This window comes from Echiichthys vipera, assembly GCF_963691815.1.
Source record: "Echiichthys vipera genome assembly, chromosome: 13".
Lineage (NCBI taxonomy): Eukaryota > Metazoa > Chordata > Actinopteri > Perciformes > Trachinidae > Echiichthys > Echiichthys vipera.
The window spans coordinates 17,185,134-17,208,735 of record NC_139838.1 but is presented as its reverse complement, the minus strand read 5'-3'; the positions used below and the strand labels follow the sequence as shown (position 1 = coordinate 17,208,735).

The 23,602-nt window shown below is 42.2% G+C and overlaps 1 protein-coding gene across 3 annotated transcripts in view; it reads left to right on the top strand.

Annotated features, from left to right (window-relative positions):
* The window catches only part of ripor2 (RHO family interacting cell polarization regulator 2), a 66,373-nt gene that overhangs the window by 16,284 nt on the left and 26,487 nt on the right, over window positions 1–23,602 (top strand). The window contains exon 1 of one of the 3 annotated variants that reach the window (XM_083925821.1): window positions 5,614–5,749. The exons of the other annotated variants lie outside the window; for them this stretch is intronic. The gene's annotated coding sequence lies outside the window, so the exon portion shown is untranslated. Of the gene's footprint in view, window positions 1–5,613; window positions 5,750–23,602 lie in introns of those variants that run through there. 3 annotated transcript variants of the gene reach the window in all.

Below are 23,602 nucleotides of genomic sequence, written 5' to 3'. Positions count from 1 at the left end.
TAGAATTAGTGAAGTATCAGATGTTATTGAACAAGGTATTGTTTTTGTTTTTGTGTTTTTGTTCGAAAGGTTACATAAGTACTGTAGATTTTCCAACACAAACTGTTGTGTAGCTGTGTTTTAAAATATATAAAATTACATTTTCAAGGCGATATTGTGACTTTCCTTCAATTCCATTGTGATTTTTTGTCTATTTTAACAGAATATCTTTGGACTGAAAACAGGGGAGCACAGCGGGAAGGCTGGAAAATTAAAGTTGCTGACATTAAAGTTTTGATCCAGAGTTAATAAAACTTTGTTCCTGACACTGAATGTGAGCCAGAGTGAAATTTTTGCTTCCTTAGAAAATTCTTGAGAGGATTACAGCCGACGATGCAGATTAGTCCGATGCTAAATTACCTGTTGTGATTTTGATTGGCAACTGTTACAAATAGCTGGTTATATCTGTGTGCATGTGTAGCTGCAGGTGTAAGTGTGTATGTGTTTCAGTGTGTTTGTGCGTGCTGGTTCTTTAGTAAATATAGCTGCTAGTCAGAGGCTGTTGATGACAGCCATAATTACAGGCTGAGCTGTTCAGCAGCTGAGAGTCCAGGAGGACGAGAGAGGGGTGTGTCTGAGTGTGTGTGTGTGTGTGTGTGTGTGTGTGTGTGTGTGTGTGTGTGTGTGTGTGTGTGTTAGCGCTAGCTGAGGGGCTTATGGAAACCCTACAGAGTTCCCTGAATGTGCTCTACCCAGAATTTCATAGTAACATGTACAGAGGAAGGCAGCTGAGTGTAGTTTTACATTTTTTAGAGAGTAGCGTTTGACATTACAATCATGACTCCTCAGAGAACATTTGATTAGAGAAAGAAACTGGGCAGGAAAAGACTGGAACGAGGTCAGTTTGGTGGAGGTGCGTGACTGAATAGATTTGGGAAGGATCACTGACAGCAGAACATGTGGAGCTGCTGCTGCCAGTCTTTAGTTTTAAGGGACTATGAGGAAGGAAAAGGCCCTAAAAAGGATTTTGTTCTAGTTGGTTTAAAGGAATTTTAGTTTATCGACCTTTTTGGAAATTTAGAGTTAGAGTTAGATGAGATACCTAACACACCTTTATGTTAAATATAAGGCTACAGCCGGCAGCCGTTTAGCTTAGCTTAGTATAAAGAGTGAAAACAGGGAGAAACGGCTAGCCTGGCTCTGTCCACCTACCAGCACTGCTAAATCTCACAAATTAACATGATTTATCTTGTCTGTTTAATCCGCACAAAATTGAAGCGTTTATACGAACACAATGCGGTTTAACAGGGGACTTATGTGCAGCATTATTTCCTTGAAGTCTTATTATTCCTGTGAGGTTGCTAGCAGAAACCAGCGGAGACTCCAGGAAGAAATAGTTTCTCAATCTTATACACGAGCGGCATGACAAATAAACAAGGAGTGCACACACGAAACGCAAATGTAAAAGGCCCACCTGACAACAATCATACTGGTGATGTGCTTATCCTGCCAGGTCGGCTCAACAGTCACGCAGCTTCTGGTTGAATGGAGGCAAGTTTTCCGTCTTAATTCGGACTATGGCGCTTTCATGTTGTTACCAGCCGTGAAAGTGACACTGGTATTGTTCTCAACTTGTGAATCTGTGTGTGTGTGTCATTACGACAAAATGTGGTCCTGGAGACACCTACTGTAGCAGGAACTACTGTACCACTAAGGTGGTTTTGAGTGCTTTGCCAGGTGTTTATACAGGTATGTCTGTCTGTCTGCAGTAAATTAGTAGGACACAAAAGCTGGACTGTGAAGAAGGGGGACTATTTTTGTTGCCTTTGTTTAAATTTTTCCTCTGCCTTCACAACCCATGACATTCATTTGATAAATTGTCGGTGTAGTTGTAAATTGTGTTTTAATTCAGATCAGCCTGGTAACGTGCGGCAGAGAAATTTTGAAGAAGTTTGCCAAGCGACCGAACCGATCAACATTGGTTTTGAGGCGAGTCAAAGTGTGACACAAGGGGAAGCGACTGTTCATTGTAAACAACATGGCGGTTTCCGCTTCTCTTGGATCCTTATGTTTGAATATGGACCGGACACCTGAAAATGGGCTTTTTATCCGTAAATTTGCGTTACACAAACTGCAAATATCCTTTACCGACATACTGTTTACTTTGCCTCGACAGTACGTCATACGCTTCGTTGATCTTATTGGTTGATTTGGTCCGTGTGTTGGTGATAGATAGACAGATAATTTATCCAATCAGCAACCAGTATTTTCGCCCCTTCCCAAAATATCTCCAAACGAGAGTTCCCAGATTTATGCAAATCAAACCATCTGGCGAAGTCAGGTTACCTTCTTCTAGCTTTTTCCAGAGATTTCAACTACATCTCATAGTCTGTCTCTGCGGATGGAGTTGTGATCATGTAAACTAAGTATGGAGCTTCTACTTGACTATTCCCATCCTTTCAGCATGTTCAGCACCTCATTTGACTTCGGGGAGGAAAAGGAAGTGGGGTTTGGATCGGACACACCATGTGGAAGCACGAAACCAATGTCCCCCGGACAGACATAAGGAAGAGAAAATGAGGGCGACTCAGAAAAACAGCTGGAGGTCAATAGACTTAGAGACAAAAGGAAATGAAGTACACCTGGATGGAACTAGAGAAAGTGACCCAAAACTGAACGCGGTGGAGAAGAATTGTGGATTGTGTTTGCTCTAGGAGAGAAAGGGCTATTCTTATTTATTCCACACCAAAAACCCTCTGAGGAAAGCTTTCTCAGTGCGGTTTTTTTAAGGTTGTTAGTGTCTTCCTTATGGCATATTGTAAACAAAGAGGATTTCTTTCAAAATTGAAACCACACAGTTACTTTTCTTGCCAAGCTGTACTCACACTAAGAAGGACCAGGGGTGAAAAATCCACTAGTGTCCCGCTGCTGTTCCCAGCTCAGGCTCCCTCCAGCGCCAGGACCCATGGTGGAAAATCACTACTTGGGGTCTCTTGATCAAAACTTGACACCGTTGTGAAGTAGAACACATGGGATAATGGGAGCTGTAGTCTTTATTGCCAAAGAAATGGCAGAAATGTTTAAGGACTAGTTAATTATTAGGGTGTTCTAGTTAGCTAACTTGCTAAACGTCAGCATTAGATGAGTCAACTACCCATACAGTTACTGTCTGTAGCTGCATTATGTGGCGAATCCTGTTATCCCTGGATCTCAAACCCCCAGATCCCCATATTTTGAGTAAAAATACCTACCTCTGCACACACACACACACACACACACACACACACACACACACACACACACACACACACACACACACACACACACACACACACACACACACACACACACACACACACACACACACACACACACACACACACACACACTGTACAATGCATTGTAGTCTGTTGTATTGCTGCAGGCATTAGCTGGGCCTCCTTTCTCTCTCTCTCTCTTTGCACACCTGTCCAGCCTGCAGGGTGAATCCACGCCTGAGCACTAGATTTAACCAGCTGTCGCCTTATGAACTGTCTCAAACATTTATCTCTTGTACTCTGTACAGGAGCAGGGCCATTTTTTGAGGACAGAGAGAGAGAGAGAGAGAGAGAGAGAGAGAGAGAGAGAGAGAGAGAGAGAGAGAGAGAGAGAGAGAGAGAGAGAGAGAGAGAGAGAGAGAGAGAGAGAGAGAGAGAGAGATGATACGCTTTCAGCCTTGTGGGTTTAAATTTAGACCTTTCATGTTCACTAAACTAAACTTTTGCTTTCAGCAGCGTTTTACCAGTGTTTGAAAGAAGTTTTATTTGTCCTCGTAAATGTATTGACAGGTTGTGAAAATTATGACGTGATTATTTGTGATTGCAAGGCTTAACAACGGGAGCTTTTCCAAAATTACCTTTTCAATCCGTTTGCTTCAAGTGGGTTTACAGCGATCACTTTCCTCAGGACAAATTGAATTACATGGAGGGGAACCGTAAAATACGCAAACAATTCTATCTTTAGGAGCTACAAACAGCGCAAAGCACACAGGTGCCTAGGGAAAACACATTTCTGTGGGACAACTTGGGTTTTATGTAGAGTGACTAGTCTTTAGGTGCTCCTGCCAGCATAATTGCCCCCCATAAGTGGATATGCTGTTCCGCTGAGTCCATACAAATCCAATTCAGCTCGCCCTTCCAAGAAGCAAAGGGAGCAGAAAATGGCTTGTCCCTTTTAATCCATCAGGTTGGTATTAGTAGAGGAAGGGATTTCATAATGACTTCTTGGTGTTATTACCATTGGATTTTTGGAGAAGGGTCTGACCACAGAGCTCCAGGCTCAGACCGGCCTCCTCCAGTCGGCTCCCTTGGGCCACCTGCTAGGAGAAAGCATGTGACACAGGAAACAGTGTACACCCGGATACAATAGCATGTCTCATCGGTTTAAAAGAGCCAAAACCTTAACCAAAAAATATAACCGTTACAATTCGATCTATGTTAGGTAACGTAACCACAAACTACAGTATATTGCAGTTGCTAGCAATAGTATAATGTAATATAATATAATAAATCCTTTGCTAGATACAGTTATGTTAACATTAGATATGTTAACATTACACACTATGTGCTGCTTTATCCTGGAGCTCTGAGCAGCGGTATTTGATGCCCTGTGAATGGAAACTGTGTCCACCTCGGCTGCTGCAGAATTGCGAGGCGGAATAATGAAATAACGGAGTAACATTTACACCTAGAGCAGGTTACGTGACATGAACAAACATATTTTTATACAACTGACGTATGACGCATGCTCTGGCCTGTGTGTTTTTCTTTAAACCAATCATAATCGTCTTGGGCGGCTCTAAGGTGCTCTTGCAAAATAGACAGCTGAGATAGCAGAAGGGGCCTGACACCAGGCTTTATCCCAGCACTATACATCCGGTAAACCATACTTATTGCCCAGAGACCAACAAAATACTTATCATTAAACAATACTACCAGACCGGTGGTAGTGGGGGCTAGGGGGGGGGGGCACTTAAGCTCATGACCTCAAGGGATGCTTCTGTTCGTCAAACACAGAGAGGGAAAGGAGAGAGGGATTATATCCAAAGAAACTTGAAGGTCTTCTTTTCGTCTGGTTTATTTATTTACTTTCCATGTTCTTGTTTATCTGTAACATGTAATCTATATTTGTCAGTAAGCCAAAATCCATACCAATAAATCTCCTCTGATTGGATTTTGAGAGGCAGACAGACAGACAAAGACAGGGACAAAGGGACAGGCCAATCCAAGCTTGATTCGTGCTTCCAGGGCGCGTGCACATACACCCACACGCACGTGCTACGCTACCACACACACACACACACACACACACACACACACACACACACACACACACACATACCATGGATGTATTGGGGGCACAAAACAGGCTGACCCCGCCCTCTCTATGACATCCTCCGCTTCTGATTGGCTCGCCGTTGTTCAGGCGGAGCGCCGCAAACACAAGCTGGAATGTGTGTGTGTGAGGGGGGTTCAGTGTTTGCTCTGCACGGCCGTTACACCGACTCTCACCGGGGAACAAAACGTCGAACATCCATCATCCAGGGACGGCTGGTTCATTCTTCTGGGAGGTTGTTTCTTCTTTAATCTACACCTCCAACAGCAGCAAACACATCTGCGTTGAGAGCGACAACGCACTTTTTGTTGTTGTTGTTTAATTTACGCATGGATGGAGAGGCGCAGGTAGACGGGCACAGACGCCGCTGAGGAGCCGCTGGTGAAGTTTTGCAGAGGTGAGTTCAAGCAGAGACCAGTGACGCGGGCTTGTGCGGTGTTCATTCAGAAAAGAACAACTCATTTCTCTCAGCTGTGACTCAAAAAACTCGCTCTTCGGGGCAGTAGGTTAGTGGATCACAGCGATGCGTAAAGAGTTCACCACCTCCTCTCTAAATCACCAAATATTTAAGATTTTCTTACTTCTTCGCGTAAATCTCTGGATGGTGCACAGGATTAGTCAGTTGTATGAACGCTTTTCTGAAAATATGTTGGATTTAGGATTTTAATGCATAAAACTGTGAAAAAAGGGGATTTTTTTTTTGTTTGTTTTTGTTTTAGAGCATTTCCAGCCTTCTAAGTATGTTTTCCATGTGATTAGTCGGTCCTTCCTTTTGACAGATGATATGTTGTGAGTAATGTCCTGCCCTGAGGTGGCTGTGGTTTACCCAGGGGCACGTGAAACAAGTTTAAATTAGGGGGAAATGTGCAGCTTCTGTCAGTAGTTGTGTTTGTGTGTATCTCTGCATGTGGGTGTGTACAAAAGGACACACTCGTGATGCCCATGTGAAATGTGAGAAAATGCCCCTTCAGGTTTGTTGAGGCTGGAGGTCAAAGGACATGAGTCTTTTGTCATGTACTGTACACTGATAGCACCCACAGTGGATCTGCCAGCTCAACCGGAGCCAACTGTCTGTTTGCAAAGTGAGCAACCTTGACTCTTCTGTCAGGAGACGTCTCCAGTTGTTAAAAGAGCTTTCTACCTGCCAGATGGTCTGCAAATCTCTCTTTTCCTGGGCTTTAAAAAACATCCTAAACTACCTAGAGACAAGTGTGAATTCCTTGATATTTTAAAATCCTCTCCTCTTTAAAAGCCTGCCAACTGAGCCGACGTTATCTTTTCAGCTGCATGTCCTCCAGTTTGATCAAAAGCAGCAATTTGTCAAGCTAGCACGAGTCCTCATTTCTCAGTTCAGTTCCAATACATTTGGAAATAAAACAAAAACAACAGGAAAAGCTTTCGCCCCCATATAAGCATGCATTTTGCAGCTAGGCTTTCCCCCTCCTGGCTGTTCATGCTGTTTCTGAGAAAAAAGGCATTTTTCAGGGCTAAATGCTCTTTCAGTGCAGCGCCAGGCTGACTTTGATATGGTTAAGTGGAAGTGCTTTGCTTCCCTGCCAGCCTGTTTGGGCCCCGGCTAAGCTGTTTGAAGGGGGCTGGAAACGAGGGTAGTGTGTTTGTGCCAAGCCGAGACGAGGCTGCAGGGATGCAAGACAAGCGTCTGTTCCCAGACTCCCCTCACCTTCTCTCTACTTTACCCCAGCCGCTGCTTTTCATTCCCTGCATCTGCTCCCTCAGTCTCTGCCCCTCTTTCTTCTCCCTCCTCCTTTTCACTCTCTTCGTCTCACTTATCCAGGGACAAGCAAGCGCACGCACACACGCACACACACACACACACACACACACACACACACACACACACACACACACACACACACACACACACACACACACACACACACACACACACACACACACACACACACACACACACACATATTGCCTCCTCTTTCTCTCCGAAGTCTCATTAAAGGAATTATGACTGTGTGGTTTGGAGGAAATTCAGACGCTCGGTCGTTTTGTTGGGTTTTCCCCCAAACTGCTTAAACACGACACTGCAAAAATGTTGACGTGAACTGGATGAGATTTTTAAAAGGATGGCAACATCACCTGGAGTAGCCAATAATCATTTTAATTTTAAGTCAAATTTTCTTGATCAATTGTCCATAAAATGTTGGAACTGTATATTTCTTTGTCCAAACCCCAAACATATTCTGTTTTCTATCATATAAGAGAAAGTTAGTTAGTTCGTTAGTTAGTTTTCCATTAAGGAGCACATGATCCTCCAACTGAAATCAAAACATCATGCAGTATAGCAATTGATGATGATCATGATGTGGTTGCTCAGTTTTCCCTCGTGGCAACATTATTGATAAGCATCCGAATATCCAGCGGGCCATTTGACTAAACTCTTAAAGTTTGCATGTCCACTTTCCAACCCATTTAAACAGAAAGCTTTTTCTTGGTGGTGCTGTAAGATTTGGTTAATGCGGTCAACTAATAATAGGTTTTTAGGCCAGAAACTTGACAGTTTAAAGGAAACATCTCTCTTGAACTTTTTTTTCAGAATAAAGATTAGATTAAAGGTCATTAGACTGTAAATGTTGAAATTCATTAAATGTTGTGTGTTTTTAATTACACATTTTTTCAGCAGTTGTAGGATAATCGTGTTGGTAAATATGGGACTAGTGTGGTGTTTTGTATATGATACGTAATTGTTTTGTATTTTGTTATTATGCTTCTTGTAGACACAAGAGGACTAGTTGGTGGCTACTGTACCAGCTAATGGGGTGCCTAATAAATAAACAAATAGTCATGGGAGCAAATATCCACCGCTTCAGTCCAGTCTGAACAATCTCAACAACTGTTGGATTGATTGGTGTGAAGTTATATACAGATATTCATGGTTTCCAGATGATGAATCCTAAATACTTTGGTGAGCCTCTGACTTTTCTACCCTCACTGACGGCCAGGCACAACTATATCTAGATCTGAATAAGAAGGAGGAGAAATATGACCAGGAAGTGCATTGTGCAAGCAGCCGCAACTTTAATGGTTAAAGACTATTGACGTCTCACACATGTAGCGCTTGACCGTCTCCTTTCCTCAAGAACACCCACTTGCACGTCTCTGGAATAATGCCTACCTCTGGGTGGGTGGCTGTGTGCAGCACATGTTGCATTATGTACATATGTCTTTCCATCTGTGAGCATATGTGTGGTTTCTTCATTCTTACAGGAGGAGTGCCTCCTTAAAGTTTTCACAGCTGATAGTTATTTCATAAGGTGTTTAGGCTGCTGAATATTAAAGTGCTCCATTGGGAAGGGGTGAGAAATGATTTCACGCTCCGGATTCACTGTGAGAGCTAAATGATTAAACCGCCTTAAATAAAGAAGTCAAATCTCCCGCTGAGTATTCATGATCCAAACTTCCAAATTTAACTCGACCCTGAGTCCGCGTCTGGGAAGCTGCTTTGATATAACCGGCGAGAAGTTGATTTTGTTCTGGTTCTCTGATGAAACTTTAATGTTCCCTTTGGGGAAATTGGGTCATTCTGTTCACAAACATAGAAGACGGTTGTTTTGATATGTCTCTTTCAGTGCAGACAAACTGGTATTATTTTAGAAACCGAGTTAGTTCTCTTTTCACACGACTCTCGTTTGGAGCAGGTCTGTTTGAGGAAAAGTGATTCATCATGTGCAGAGTTCACTATGACGAATCTCCATTTGGACTGTGGTTTACGTAGATACACCGGATTCTGATAAAGAAGAGGCTGTCCCGTCTGCTCTGGGTCAAAGGTTATCTGTTCTCAAGATGGTGGTCTGGCTCTGCTCGCCTGCCCTGACTCGTCTTGCTCCGCAATCACAGCCTCCTCAGAGGGGATAGGAGGTATTTTGTGTGTGTTTGGAATTTCTGGTGTCAAATAGGTGGGTTGTGGTTGTCTCACTGGGGTTAAGTAGTATGTGGAGGGAGGGGCAGAGGCAGGAAGTGGAAGGTTGACTGGAGGCGGTATTACTGGGGAAGGGAGATGAGATGGGAAGGGCGGAACAAGAGAGAAGAGTTAAAGGACTTCAAGTTGGAGAGTTGATGGCTGCATGGGATAGTCGATCCATGTCACCGGCCCAAAGTCAAACACCTTAACAACTGTTGACATTAATGGTCCCCAGAGAAAGAATGCCTGTGACTCCGGTGACTGGTGACCCCCCCTTAACTGTCTGCTGTCTCATATGAACTCCAGAGAGTGTTAGTTCGGTTTAGGCAAAGGGTAGCGACTGGGTAGGAGGTGCAGAAGGAAGGTCATGACGTGGGTTACACCACAGTTACATAGCCCATTGGTATTTTGGTCATAAACATCCGAGTCCTCCTTTGAATTTGTCTGATGATTTCGGCGTCGGCCCTTTCTGACAGAACTTCCCGAATCTTCCCATCATCTCTTCCGTAGAGATTTTCATTGGCGATATAAACGTCATTAACATGTCCACTCACTCACCGTGCATTCTCAATCAAACCGAGATTACACAGGGATTACACTTACGGAGCTGGCAAGGTAAAGTCAGTTTAATGCTGGGTCCAACTGATTTGGACATTTGCGTTCGCACATACAGTTCCTTCGTGTAATGTCTAGATATGTTCAGGGTTGCATGTTAAGACTTTTCATCACGACATTCCCGTCCGCCTCAGCCGTACTTTGTGTTTGCGCTAAATAGAAAATGTTAGCATGCTAAACCTGAAGTAGAACTGAGGTTTAACTATACGCTAAACATTGTATACATTATACCTGCTGTCATCAACATGTTCACATTGTTATTGTTGGCTTGTTACCATGCCAACCTTAGCATTCCACTGTTAGTGTGGCTGTAGACTCTCATCTTGTTCGTCTAGGTGTGAGATGAAATGAAAGAAAAGAAAAGTTAATCTTGTGTCTGCTCAGCTGTCCTCACACACCCTCTGCTTCTTATACATCACTTAGTTGTATAAACTACGCGCAGTCTTAGCTGTGTACCAGTGAGTGCAGCTACAGTAGAACAAGCCTATAAGTTACTGAGGACAGTGCTGCTTGACCATCATCTGTGGAGTGTGTACAGCCCACTGGCAGTTTGTAATATATCACGTGAAAGTCAGCAAATGCAACACAAACACACACATACACAAATACAAATGGTTTGTGCGAAGTGTAAATGTGCACATGAGTCTGTGTATTTTTTCTTCTGTGCTGAGTGCATGAGTGAGAGGGCAGTGATGTATGAAAAACGATAACCGGAACAATTATGTTCTGCTAATGGACTAATGAGTGCCAAGCTCTATGTGTGTGTGAATGGTTGTGGTCCACCCTTGGGTTTTCTACCTTTTTATTATTTTATTTTTCCACCACTTTTCCTCCCTCCCTTTCATCCACCCTCCTCCGCTTCCTACAGTCCCTTCCCATCTGTCTGCCTCCCCCCTTCCTCTACTCTCCTCCTGGATACAGAAAGAGAATTTATGACTTGAACCCATTCTTACCTCCTCCCTGTGTGTGTGTGTGTGTGTGTGTGTGTGTGTGTGTGTGTGTGTGTGTGTGTGTGTGTGTGTGTGTGTGTGTGTGTGTGTGTGTGTGTGTGTGTGTGTGTGTGTGTGTGTGTGTGTGTGTGTGTGTGTGTGTGTGTGTGTGTGTGTGTGTGTGTGTGTGTGTGTGTGTGTGTGTGTGTGTGTGTGTGTGTGTGTGTGTGTGTGTGTGTGTGTGTGTGTGTGTGTGTGTGTGTGTGTGTGTGTGTGTGTGTGTGTGTGTGTGTGTGTGTGTGTGTGTTTAATCCTCTCTTCCAACTGTGTAACCGTGCTATGAGGGGACACTATGCACCACATGGCACATGCTCTACACTAGACATCATGCCCGACACATGATTTTTGACATACTGGAACACACACACACCTCTGGCTGGAGCAGCTGGGAGCTGTACCAGCGTTATGATTACCATAAGCGTTTTAGGGTCTTAATCTGATAATCTGTCTGTTTTGGTATTAAGTGTGCTCCCTCTGCAGCGTCCAGCAGCTGGACGAGACACTATTGGTCCACGTCTGTGTGTCATGTCTGTTTGTTTGTTTGCCAGCATGAGAACAACATACAAATACAATTTTGGTGTGTGAACCATCCGGTGCCAGCTGTCCTGACAGTTTTCTTCATAGTTACTCGTAATAAGGTGTACATGCGCTGTCACCACGTGATGGATCTCTCGCACTTTTCTTCTCAGCCTCTTGTCTCTTTATGAAGGTTTCCTTCTCTGTTGCCTCTCGCTGTTCTTCCTCGCCGTTTGTGCAGAAGTTCAGCGCTGTGGTCACATTCAATCCCAGTCACCTTCGCAGCTTTTTGAGAGGAGATTTGCAGTTAGTTTCTTTAATCACAAAGTTGAGTTTTCGTAGCCGCTGGAGAGTGGGTGTTCCCTTTATCCAGCTGCCAGGGAGTGGCCGTGACACACAGCTGTGTGATGATAAATGATTTGAGGAGGAGTGAAGAGGGGGAAGGATGGTGCCACTCCTTCATCGTGAGGCATCCTTCAGGGTTGCAGCTGCGACGATTATGTTTTGGGTTCCATCATAATTACCCAAAATATCACTGTTGTACAGTAGCTCAAAGTACAGTGGGTATGGTCAGTGGATATGGAGTTTCAATAATGTGGGCATTTACAGGAGGGGTCCCATGATGGATCAGGTTGCATTATGGGATTTGTAGGATCCAGCCTTTTTTTTTAGCTCAACTCAAAGTCAGACTATCTTGCCCATGCTTCTTCAATTTGGACCCTTGTTTTTCAAATCTTCTCTAACAAGTTCCATCATTTTTTGGATGATAAATACTGAATCTGCGGACTAGCCCTTTTTAAGTTAGTTATTGCAAAACATTTTTAGGTTGCAGTTTTTCTAATGCGAGTATAAGAGCCTTTCTCTGCTGACCCTTTCTGAATCTCATAGTTTTTTGAAAAACAACGAAAAACAATTGGTAAACAGCACCTTACGCTCTGGGAACCTGACATTTGACATTGCCAAAAATATTCTACTTTCTAATTAATAATGAAAATAATAATTAATTGCAGCCCTCGGGTGGTACTGCAGGATGGCGTGGGATCACTAAATGTCACACCAGAATGGAAGTTTGTTTTTTTGACTGTTGTAAAGGAAACGGTCAAATGAAATTTAGTTATACTCTAATAAAGTCTTTAGTGCCACTAAACAGAGAGTGAGATCCATCTTCACTTTTATATTTGTTCAGTTATTGATAGCCTGAGGAAAATACAGGGCAATACTCATGTAGATACAAGACATTTGGAGCAAGAAATGATTTGTTTGGCTACCAAAGACTTGGATAATGTTGCACATGATTCACCTGACCTCTAATTATAGATGTGCAGTTTGTCTTTCTTTGTGATTGTGATGATGTGAAATGATAAATAATGCTGCAGCAGTAAGCACATATGCTTACCAGGCTACAGCACCCTGGGAACACGGTGTTTCTGAGTGTCTCTTGACCTTCTCTGCATGTCCGCCCCTTTCTCCCTCTTATCGTCCCCCGCTTGGTCTCAGTCTTACGCTGCAGATAAAAGCAGACAAGCTATAAAAAAAACAGAATAAAGAGTGGCAGTAATCCATACAGGAGAACTCAGTGGGACCAGATGTGTGCTACCAGTGTATGTCAAATCTGTGAACAGCTGTCTGTGCGTGTGTGTGTGTGTGTGTTAGTGAGCAGGCAGGTGAATGAGTTCACATGATGATCAGTTCTTTAAAGTGTGAAATGCATGACATGTACCAGTGTCTGTGTAACTGCTTATCTGTAGCATCGTCCACAGACGTGCGTGTTCTTACTGTCAGTGTCTGAATCCTTGTTTCTGGCATCCAGCTGTGCGTCTCTACTGTCGCTGTTTGTTTTCGCCCATTTTCTTTACTCTTTTCCATGGAGGATTATGAGACTGTGGGCCCCTGGGCACAGACATGTCAGAGGCCCCTACGGTCTATCTAGGAACAAGACGCCCAAATTCAAAGAGTCTACTTTTAGTCTCTTTGGTCATCCTACGTCCATTCTGAGTGGTTTTGTATGTCTTTGTAATTGTTTTGCATCAATTTGTCATTTTCCATCTTTTTTTGCTGGTATTGCATATATTTTTAGACATTTTACGTTTCTATACCATCATTTTTTTCTCTGTGTGCTCTTTTTGTGTCTATTTTTATCTTTTCGTGGCAGTTTTGTGGGATTTTTTTCAGCAACATTTTATAAGTTAGGGCCCCTAACCTTACGGGACCCTGGGCCTGGGCCTGGTAGGCCCTTTCAGTCATCCATCCATGCACTTTTCACATCACGACTCTCTATAGAACTACACCTATTTCATAATCAAATAATCAACACTAACTGTGTGAACTGAAGTAGTGACTTCATGTTTGTGCACAACTTAGATGTATGATGTGTTTAATTTTTAGTCTCCACAAGCAGCCATGGTAGAAGAGCTTCAAAATGCACTCCATTTCTCCAGCTCCTTTACGCCAAACAGTGTGATAATTTATGTTGTTGTGATCAGAAATTGTGTATTGATTAGTTTCAAATGTCTGTGATCTGATCCTTTGGTATGTTGTATTAATTTTTAAGGTAAAAGGGGTTGGGGTATATAAGCCTTGGCTTCAACCTACCCTCTTTTGGTTATATAAGCTTGATGTATAAATACATTCATTCATTCATAATCTCCACAGATAGTTGAAATATTTAACTGTGAAACCACAGTTTAGGGAGAAGATTATCCCCTCAAGTGTATTTCTCTGCCGGGGAGAGCTCATTTCGGGAACACATGGAAGTGTTTTTATCCTTTCTTGCTTCACTGCCGAGTGTCTTTCTTTTTTTATCCAGCCACTTTGTTATTCTGTTGTTAACTTTATGGTAATGGATTCGTCAAGGCTGCAAAAGGAACAAGTGGGACAGAAATCCACCATGATTTCTTTTTGTTAATCACATCCATGGTGTTTAATGCATAGCTGGTGAAGGGGGAGTGTGCATGCTGGACTGTGAAATAGATATAACCAGAAAGAAACAAAATATATGACACACATGAATCATGGATGTCAGCCGTAGTACGTTTGTTTGGCTGCTGTCATAGAAAAATCGTACAATTGTTTCGTGTTAGTTGGTGTGGATGGACAGTAGTGCAGTTTTTCACACACTGTCACATCATGATGATATCTGGCTGGTTTCCCAGGGCCAGCTAGTTCACACAAAGCTGTAAAGCACTCTGAGCTTTTATTATCACAGTAGCAGCTATCAGTAAAAGGAATGTTGTCTTTCTTTTCCTGCTAAAAATAACAAATGGAGCCGAAATAACCCGAGAAATCCAGTTATGGTAACTGCATTCCAGCGCTGCAGCATAGGGGGTCGCTTTCAATCAGAGTCACACATAACAGACAAATCAAGGAAGAAGAGCAGGTGGGTTCTCGTGCTGGCTCAAGTGCAGCAGGATGCTAATTTGTCAGACATTCATCAGAGCTCCTTTTCTTGTTTGTTGGTGTGATTTTCTACATCGACAATGTGACGTCAATATTCTCTTTGCAGCTGGAAGACGTTTGATGACTCAAGATGGACAGTAGAGCAGCAGCGATTATTTCACTCATCAATTCTTCGACTAATCGCTCGATCAGCAGAAAAACTATCAACTACTTTGATAATCAAAGTAATTTTTCATGTGAAAATGGAAGAAATGTTGTTTTCCTAATCTTTTGTTTAAATCATATTCAATTGAATATATTTGTTTTGACATTTTAAGGTATCACCTCGGACTCTGAAAAAACTGGAATGGAGGTTTTTCACTATTTTCTGAAATTCTATAGACAGACTTTATAGAATTGATCATTTGAAAAAGTAATTAGCAAATTGTTTTTTGTTTTTTTCAAGGCTCAAATCAGTGATGCAGGACCAGCGCCATGTTTTGTTTTTTTTAAACTTTCTTGTCAAAACCTGCCACCTGCATTACCCATAATGCAATTCAACTGCAGACAGCTCAGTCAGAGCGTCGTATGCTCATCTAATTTAGCCTTGAGCAGAATGTGGTGGCAGAATGTGGAGCGGCTTGCAGAGGACTGGTAAGCTCACTCTCCTCCCCAAACCAGCTGATTTATTTATTCATTCATTCAGACCTAACGACGCTGACTCGAGTGACATCACTTGCGGAAAGTACGACTTCACACTGCTCCACTGCAGCCACAAAAGTTTATACACAACTTTTTTCACATATGCTGTAGTACTCTCAAAGACTAAACTGTGATGTGTGTACAATCAGTGGAGTTCGTCAAGTAGAGGTTAACAAGACAGATTGATGAATTAACCATCGCAAATATATTATACTAGTTCTGCAGCAAAGGCTTTCTAAAAGTGGGATCCACGTCTCCTAGAGCCAAACTCCTGCAGCCAAATATACTGTGTTGAGTAGCTGCATGCTGTGTTATGGTGTCACTGTCTGGTGTCAGATCTTACAAACTGGTCTAGAGGCTTTCCAATGTAAACTGAAATATGGATGTCAGTGTCATTTGATTGACAGGCTGTTTGCTATGTTTTAATTGCAAAGCAGAATTGATACTGACTGGATCATCCTGGTAAAACGGTCGTTGCGCTCGTGCCGCGTTATGAGATTTAGTGGTGATGATATTGTCATGACACTACCCTTCATGGGCCGCAGCATTTAAAGACCTTGTTGTACATCTCAGCTGCTGCTTCTTTCTGCTACTACTGTCTAATAAAATACTCCCTTAATCTGGATTGTGCTTTTACTGGAATGGCTTACAGTTCTCGCTGCGGTGATTACTCGCTGCTCTCCGCTGCAGAAATGTCAGCAGCAGCTGCCTGAGTGCAACTTCGGTCCAGACATGCCTCAGTTAATCTGATCATCTGTACATTTAAATGCCACTTGATATCCCGGCCTTAATTTTTCCTGCACGCACTGCCCCACGAGGACACTGCTGACCTATAATCAGAACTGAGTGACTACAGTGGCAACATAGCGATTTGTGGAGAAAGAAAATGTGATTGTATGTACACACACACACACACACACACACACTTTGCCAAACCACATCAGATGACTGAACTGACCATCAGCTGATTCTTGTTCATTTTATTTCTAGACCACCTTAATGTTGAGCTTTTTTGGTAAATCATTCTCCCTGGGACGGTGTCTGAGATCAGAAGATTTGGATTATTTGGGTCAGGATTTCAGGCTGCGTGATTAGTTTGGGCAAAATAAGGTCTTATACACAGGGTGAAGCTTACATGAACAAAAACAAATGATCAAATGTTCGGTTAATATGCTTATTTCCATTCTGGCTTTGAATGGGATGAGAAGAATGATGTCCCTCTCGGGTCTCTTCGGAAATATGAAGCCACTGCTAGCAGACGCTTAGCTTATTTTAGTATGAAAAAGGAATCAAGGCTAAAACAAATGAGATATTACTCTAAAGTGAGCTTTAGAGGTGCCGGTAGGTGGATTTTGTTAGTTTTCGATAGAGCCAGGCTAACTGTTTCCCCCTGTTTCCAGACTTTAGGCTAAGCTAAGCTAACTGTACAGACAGAGCAATCTAAGTTTCGTAAAGAGAGCAAATAAGTCAAACTATTCTCTAGTCCACTGGTTCTCAAACTGTGGTACGTGTACCACTGGTGGTACTCAAGTTCTTTCTGGTGGTACTCGAAAGAATCTCCAAAATAAAATAAAAAAACTATCAAACTACTACAACATTTCTAAAGAAAATACTTAAACTTTTAGAATTTGCTGTAATATTTTTGTTTCAATATCTGCCTGCTACGTAGTCACGTTCATGAGTCACAACCTAAACTGTGATGGAAGAGAGTGATTAGTTTAAAAACACTTCAATCTAGGCTCAAAGTGCGGATCAGGAGGAGAATATTTAGAGCAGTCCGTCTAGACCTGAAGTCATGGCTGAGGGGGTACAAAGTTTGAGAGCCACTGCTCTAATCCCTTTATGGCTTAACTTTCTTCTTCTTGATGAATTAATGTAGCAGTGTGCTTTTATCTTCATTAGTAAATACTTCCAAATCTTGGCAAATTCAAGTTAATCTTTCTCATTTTTCATTTGTTTAGGGTTGCACAAGCTGACTGATCAGTTGCTTTGTCTTTGTCCGTTTATTGTTTTTGTCGTTTTTGTTTTTGTTCCTTCAGGAATTTTCCACCATTGTGTGCGTTTGAAATGATTGTTACAAAGAGGCATTGTTCACATCTGAGATGAGTATTGACCAAGCCATTGATTCTTTTTGTACCTGAGTTATCATCGCTGCATACCTACGTCATACAGGACATGTTGACATGTCTATTGCCCATTGTTTCTTTCGTGGGTTTTGTCTGTGTGATGGGATTGCTGGAATCACAAGCTGATGACTCTTTGTCTTTGTCATGTGACAGAGTCCAGGTGACTGCAGCCATAACAGAGTCAATATTCTCAGGTTCAAAGCTTTTGGTGAATTCCTGACTGTCAACAGGTCAAATGATTGTGTGTGTGTGTGTGTGTGTGTGTGTGTGTGTGTGTGTGTGTGTGTGTGTGTGTGTGTGTGTGTGTGTGTGTGTGTGTGTGTGTGTGTGTGTGTGTGTGTGTGTGTGTGTGTGTGTGTGTGTGTGTGTGTGTGTGTGTGTGTGTGTGTGTGTGTGTGTGTGTGTGTGTGTGTGTGTGTGTGTGTGTGTGTGTGTGTGTGTGTGTGTGTGTGTGTGTGTGTGTGTGTGTGTGTGTGTGTGTGTGTGTGTGTGTGTGTGTGTGTGTGTGTGTGTGTGTGTGTGTGTGTGTGTGTGTGTGTGTGTGTGTGTGTGTGTGTGTGTGTGTGTGTGTGTGTGTGTGTGTGTGTGTGTGTGTGTGTGTGTGTGTGTGTGTGTGTGTGTGTGTTTTCCTTGGTAAACAAGCGCTTTGAGTAAGCCGAGGGGCTTGCTGGTGCCTGGCAGCACATTGAAGATATCTGGCAGGCTAGATATCGTTACCTGTACATGCAAGATGTTCTAAGAGGAAACCTGGGGGAGGGATCGCCTGTAACAATATGACCTTTACTGTATGTATTGCATTTGCAGTACTGACCAAAGTTGTTGCACCTCGAGAAAACAGGCTATAAATAGAGAAGACGTGTGGAAATAGACTATTTTGTGAACATGTGCCAACAACAACACCCCAAAGTCTTCATTTTCTTCTTTGTTTTATTGCTGCCATTAAATCAGTGCACCCAGAGCTTGGAGCGTGCGTTTCTAGCGGACATCCATATTTGGAATAAAAAAATTGAGTGTGTTTACGTGACAAAACATAGTTTGGAGGCCAGACATACTCCTATTCCTTCTGGTGAGATCTTGTAGCGTCAGTGTCAGTCATGTGATGATGAATGACTTCAAGACTTCAGATTACAAGACAGCAGGTTGTGTAGTGTGAACAATACAGCGATCTGGCCAGTTTGAAAGTGTAGTGATAATTGTCTGTGGGTTCATCGCTACAAGCAACACCTTTCATATACACATTGTAATTTAAAGCAATTCTTACCTTTCTTGCATGTCTCACAGCGATTCCTTCCAGTCCCACCCTCTTCCCCCCGCCTGATCTCTGACGCTCCCCCTGCAGGTCCACTGAGAAATACTGTGTTCGAGATGACGGATGAAAAGAAAGCTAAGCAAATCATTTTATTCGAACCGAATAAAATGGTTGGTCAGACTTTTAGCAGAAATATGAGAATTGAATATTTTTGAGTTTCAACACCAGGTGGATTTCTTTTAAATTTAAGTGTGCCATACGCTTATTAGGAGCATTTAAAGATTACAAAAGACAAGTGTAAAAATGCCAGAAAGCTAAGCATTTCTTTAATACATTGTTATATATACAGGATATGTACATCGAACGTTCTCCCAGTTTGGAGGAGAAAGTTGCTGACTATTCTATGAACCGTCAACCGTTATTAGATTTGTTTCATTCACACCTCACAAGGTTATCTGAGCATGTTTCTCCTCAGCACTGTCATTCTGCAACAGTTCCTTCCCTTTATCTTTTTTATAGCATCCGTTTTCAAAATCCTCTCAGTGAATATGAATGGTACTCTTTCCTCCGCACTGATAATGAGGCTTTTTATTTCCCTTGAGCTATTTTGCCCTGTAAAAGCAGCTATAAATGGCCAAATCCTGAAGCAATATCATGATCGTTCTGCTGTATAGGACTGTAGAATCACATTTGCGTGTGCACCGCGCTGGTGTCATCTTTCATAAACATGGCTCTGCAGTGATTATGGGCCTCTGTGTGCTCCGCAGGCAGATTTGTCAATGTCGCACACTTTACCTGCAGGGAACTTTGGATTTAAGGCTGTTTCATGTTCACTCCGAAATGGTCAGCAGGTTAATGAGACACGTGATGAAAGTGGGATTAAAACATTCTGCCTTTCATCTCAAAATTAATCTTGTGCACTTTATGCATGCATGGAATTATGTAGACAGTCTGTAATCTGTAGAGTTGATGTCTTGCTGCAAGTCTTAAATGTTTTTTCTGAGGGTGTATTTGAGGAAACTTGATTTGCATGCACTGCTTTTATAGTTTAATATGCTAAATGGACTGAAGTGAAGCTACTTTTGTTTCTTTTTGACTGTTTGAGACACTTGAGAGGTCCGCGACAAGCCGATGCGCCCATGTAAAACAAAACCAAGCTCTGTCAGGTTCCTCGCTCTTGTTTTCAGTTTTCAAACAGGATTACAAGAAAATAAAAGGACAGAAAGAAAACATATAGTATGTTTTCGGCTCAGGGACGGTAGCCTGCAGCCAGTTTTAGCCCAGTTTGGAGCCTCACCAGCAGTGAACAAGTCACATTGACTCATCAAGTGATAACTCAGCAGCTTTGAGCATGCGCCTGCAACCTGAAGGGTGCGTTGGAGCTTGTTAGTCTATTTCCAGTCATGTAAACAGTCTGTTATCACTAATCTCTTGTATTTGTTCTGTTTTAACAGAGGTCTGATTGTTTGTATCTTGTAACTAGACTGCTGCATCTTTTCTTTCCTGTCAAATATCTCTCTCTCTCTCTCTCTCTCTCTCTCTCTCTCTCTCTCTCTCTCTCTCTCTCTCTCTCTCTCTCTCTCATATCTCCTCGCTGGTTTATTCTTTAATGTCTTCCTATTTTTATCTTCACTTCATGACACGTTAAATACAAAGAAACTAAATTAGAAACACAATGAAAAGCAGTTTACGGATGCTTTTGATGACATTTAAAGCAGCATCTGTAAAAGTTATTTTCCAAATGAAGGATTGGTTCTTTAAAAGCCGCGGCCCTGTAACACGAGGGTGTGTGTCCTACTTCTTGGCAGTTGGCTCATAACCGTTGTTTTACGTAACACACTGCATCCCATTTTGTCTGCTGTTGCCATGGTGAGGCTAATTTATACAGGCATTAAGAATTAGGCTGCGGTTCTTAACATGCAAAGCGGACTGATGCTGCTTTTTTTTTTGACACATAGCCTAAATATACACTCGTGCACACTCATGAAATGGGAACACACACACTCCTGTACTGTACTGTAAGGAGGGGGGTGAGTCGCAATAAGTGTGAGTGTGTGTGTGAGTATCTCAGAGTTATTGATGTGATTGTTGGTGTGAAGAATTTAGAGATGCAGCAGAGTTTGTTTACGTACACTGAATATGCAAAATATTCAACATATTCCTGATGAGTTTTCAGCCGGATCAGTGCATTTTCATAGTCTTAAAACCAAAGATTCATCTCTATCTTATTTTTTGTGATCCCTGAAAACTTAAGAAAAGAAATCCGACCCGATCAAACCTCATCATTAGGGCCCGGCTGATATGGGATTTTTCAGGCAGATGACGATTTTGAAGAGAAAAATTCACTGAACATTATTTTATATTGTATTCACGGAAAGAGGAAAGGTCTCTAACATGTTTTACAATAAATATACATTTGTGTGAAAGACTGATAATGAGTGAGATGTTGAGAGAGTGGGGACAAAGGAAGAAGAAAGTGAGTCATGCTGTCACTGAGGAGAAAAACAGGAGGTGGCCTCGGTCGAAGGAATGTTTGAAAAAAATCAATTTAAATATCTAAGTCACCTGGATACAAAACCCCAAACATGACATTCAAAGATGACAAACTCAGTCATCATATGTGTTTCTTAGGCAGATGTTTGTCTGTCGTGTCACTTTATCCCTTTCAAAGTTTAGTTTTGTGAAATTGTGATTTGAACATCAACTAAAGGCAGAATATAATATTAGATAAACTTCCTCCCTGAATATTCAAACCAACAGGACTTTTCGCTAATCAGATTTGGAAAACTATATTTAAGGATCCCTTCAGTTTTTGTTTTCTCCAACTCTGTTCACAATGCAGGAGGAACAGTATATAATGCGACATAATAAAAATATATACGACATTGTTTTCATTAAAAAGAAATCATTAAACAACACCGTCAAACCCAGATAGTGGTCTGCCAGCAGTAAACTTGCTGGATTAGCTTGCTAGCAGTCAAACGACCCTCGACTTGCAGATCGCAGTGGTTCGTAGAGAGGTTCTTGTGTCTTCCTAGACGCTTGCTCATGCTTCGTGCACTTATCCAATTTGTTCCTCCCCCCCCAGCAATCAGAAAACACACACAGACACACACACACACACACACACACACACACACACACACACACACACACACACACACACACACAGAGTCAGGGGTGGGACTAATGCATTAATGCTCATGGACCTTGGACAGCTAAAAGTAAATTGGGATTTGAATTTTCAGTCCTTGAGAGTGAGGACAATTTGGCCGGTCCTCACCTGGGGACAGAGCTTAAAAGGCCTGTTTTTTGGGTTCAGGTTAGAATTAGGTTGAGGTAAGTAAAGTTTTTTGTATGTGTCATTTGTCTGCTCTTGCCAAGCTGCAGCTCAGCATACTGATCAATCTAACGCTCATATGTTCCACAAAGAACCACCCTCTCACACCTTGTCCAGGGCATTTAAGGCTGTTCGTGTGTGTGAGCACCAGAGAAGAAAGACCAGTGAATGGACTCAATGGCGTCCGTATTCAAAAGGGGAACGGCTGGCACCAAACCAGAACACACTGCAAGAGTCGGCATTGTTGTTGTCGTTCATAAAGGCTCTTTAGACGAGATGAGCGGCGACACTAAGAGGTGCAGCGGAAAGGTTTTTATGATTCAGTGACTGAACTCAACTCTTTGTGAGTGTGTGCTTTTATTCGTGGGGGCCATTGGTTTATATGTGGAGTTTGGTTTGAAGGGGCTTGCTGAGGCTGGGAAAGGTTTTGGGAAAATCCAGAAGCTGGACCCGAGTGTGAACATTCAGCATACCACTCATGTCAAAATGTCTACTGCAGAAACACATCAAGAGAGTGAAAACAGGCTGTTTTCTACAGTTTTCAGTTTTCTAAGTCTTTCTTTAGTTTAAGTAAATGGCAAATATGTTACTCTTAAGACCAATGGTAGAATATTCCCAGGAGCCCAATATGATGTCTTGTTTTGTCCAGTCTAAAACCCGAATATATTCAGTTACCATCATACATGAAAAAAGCAGCAAATCCTCACGTTTGAGAACCTAGAAATAGAACTTTTACTTGAAAAATGACTGATTTGTTTAAAACAAAAGGCAGATATTGTCTGTCTGCTGAGAAGATAATTATCTTGTTCATGTCACATTTGTCCAGCAGTAAGTGGACGAGTTCCTGATATATCAATGCAGGACAAACAGTTTCTGCCTCACAGTCAGTATTAGACTTCAGAACACGGTGAAACTCTAAATATAAAGCTTTTTCTCCAGCTTGAATTGTGTGAGTGCTGCTCTTTCACATCTATTCTCTGCTGACATTAAGTCTCTGAGTACTCTTATCCCCTCGGGTTCTCATCATGGGCAGAAGTACCTGCTTGTACCATTTGGGAACATCAGGGTATTGACGGGAGTTCAAACCTGAATACGCTTATACCATCTGGTATCATTATGTACACTTTTAGTTTAAGTGTCCACATTCTCTGGACCTTCATCTAAATCTTCAGTAAACAGATAAAGTCATGGGAACGTTGTCCGGCCAGTTCTGTGATTACCCAAAGAGCATTAGGTAACAAAATGTACCATGAATCATTTGCCACCCACTGCTCTGCTTTTAGGTGAGTGAGTCAGAAAGTCAGGCCAGGCAGACAACTGTGCTGCTGAGCTTTTTGAGACCAAAATGGACCAAAATGCTTCAGAGCACTGTGGTATCGTATAAACGTATTGTATTTCAGTAGAATC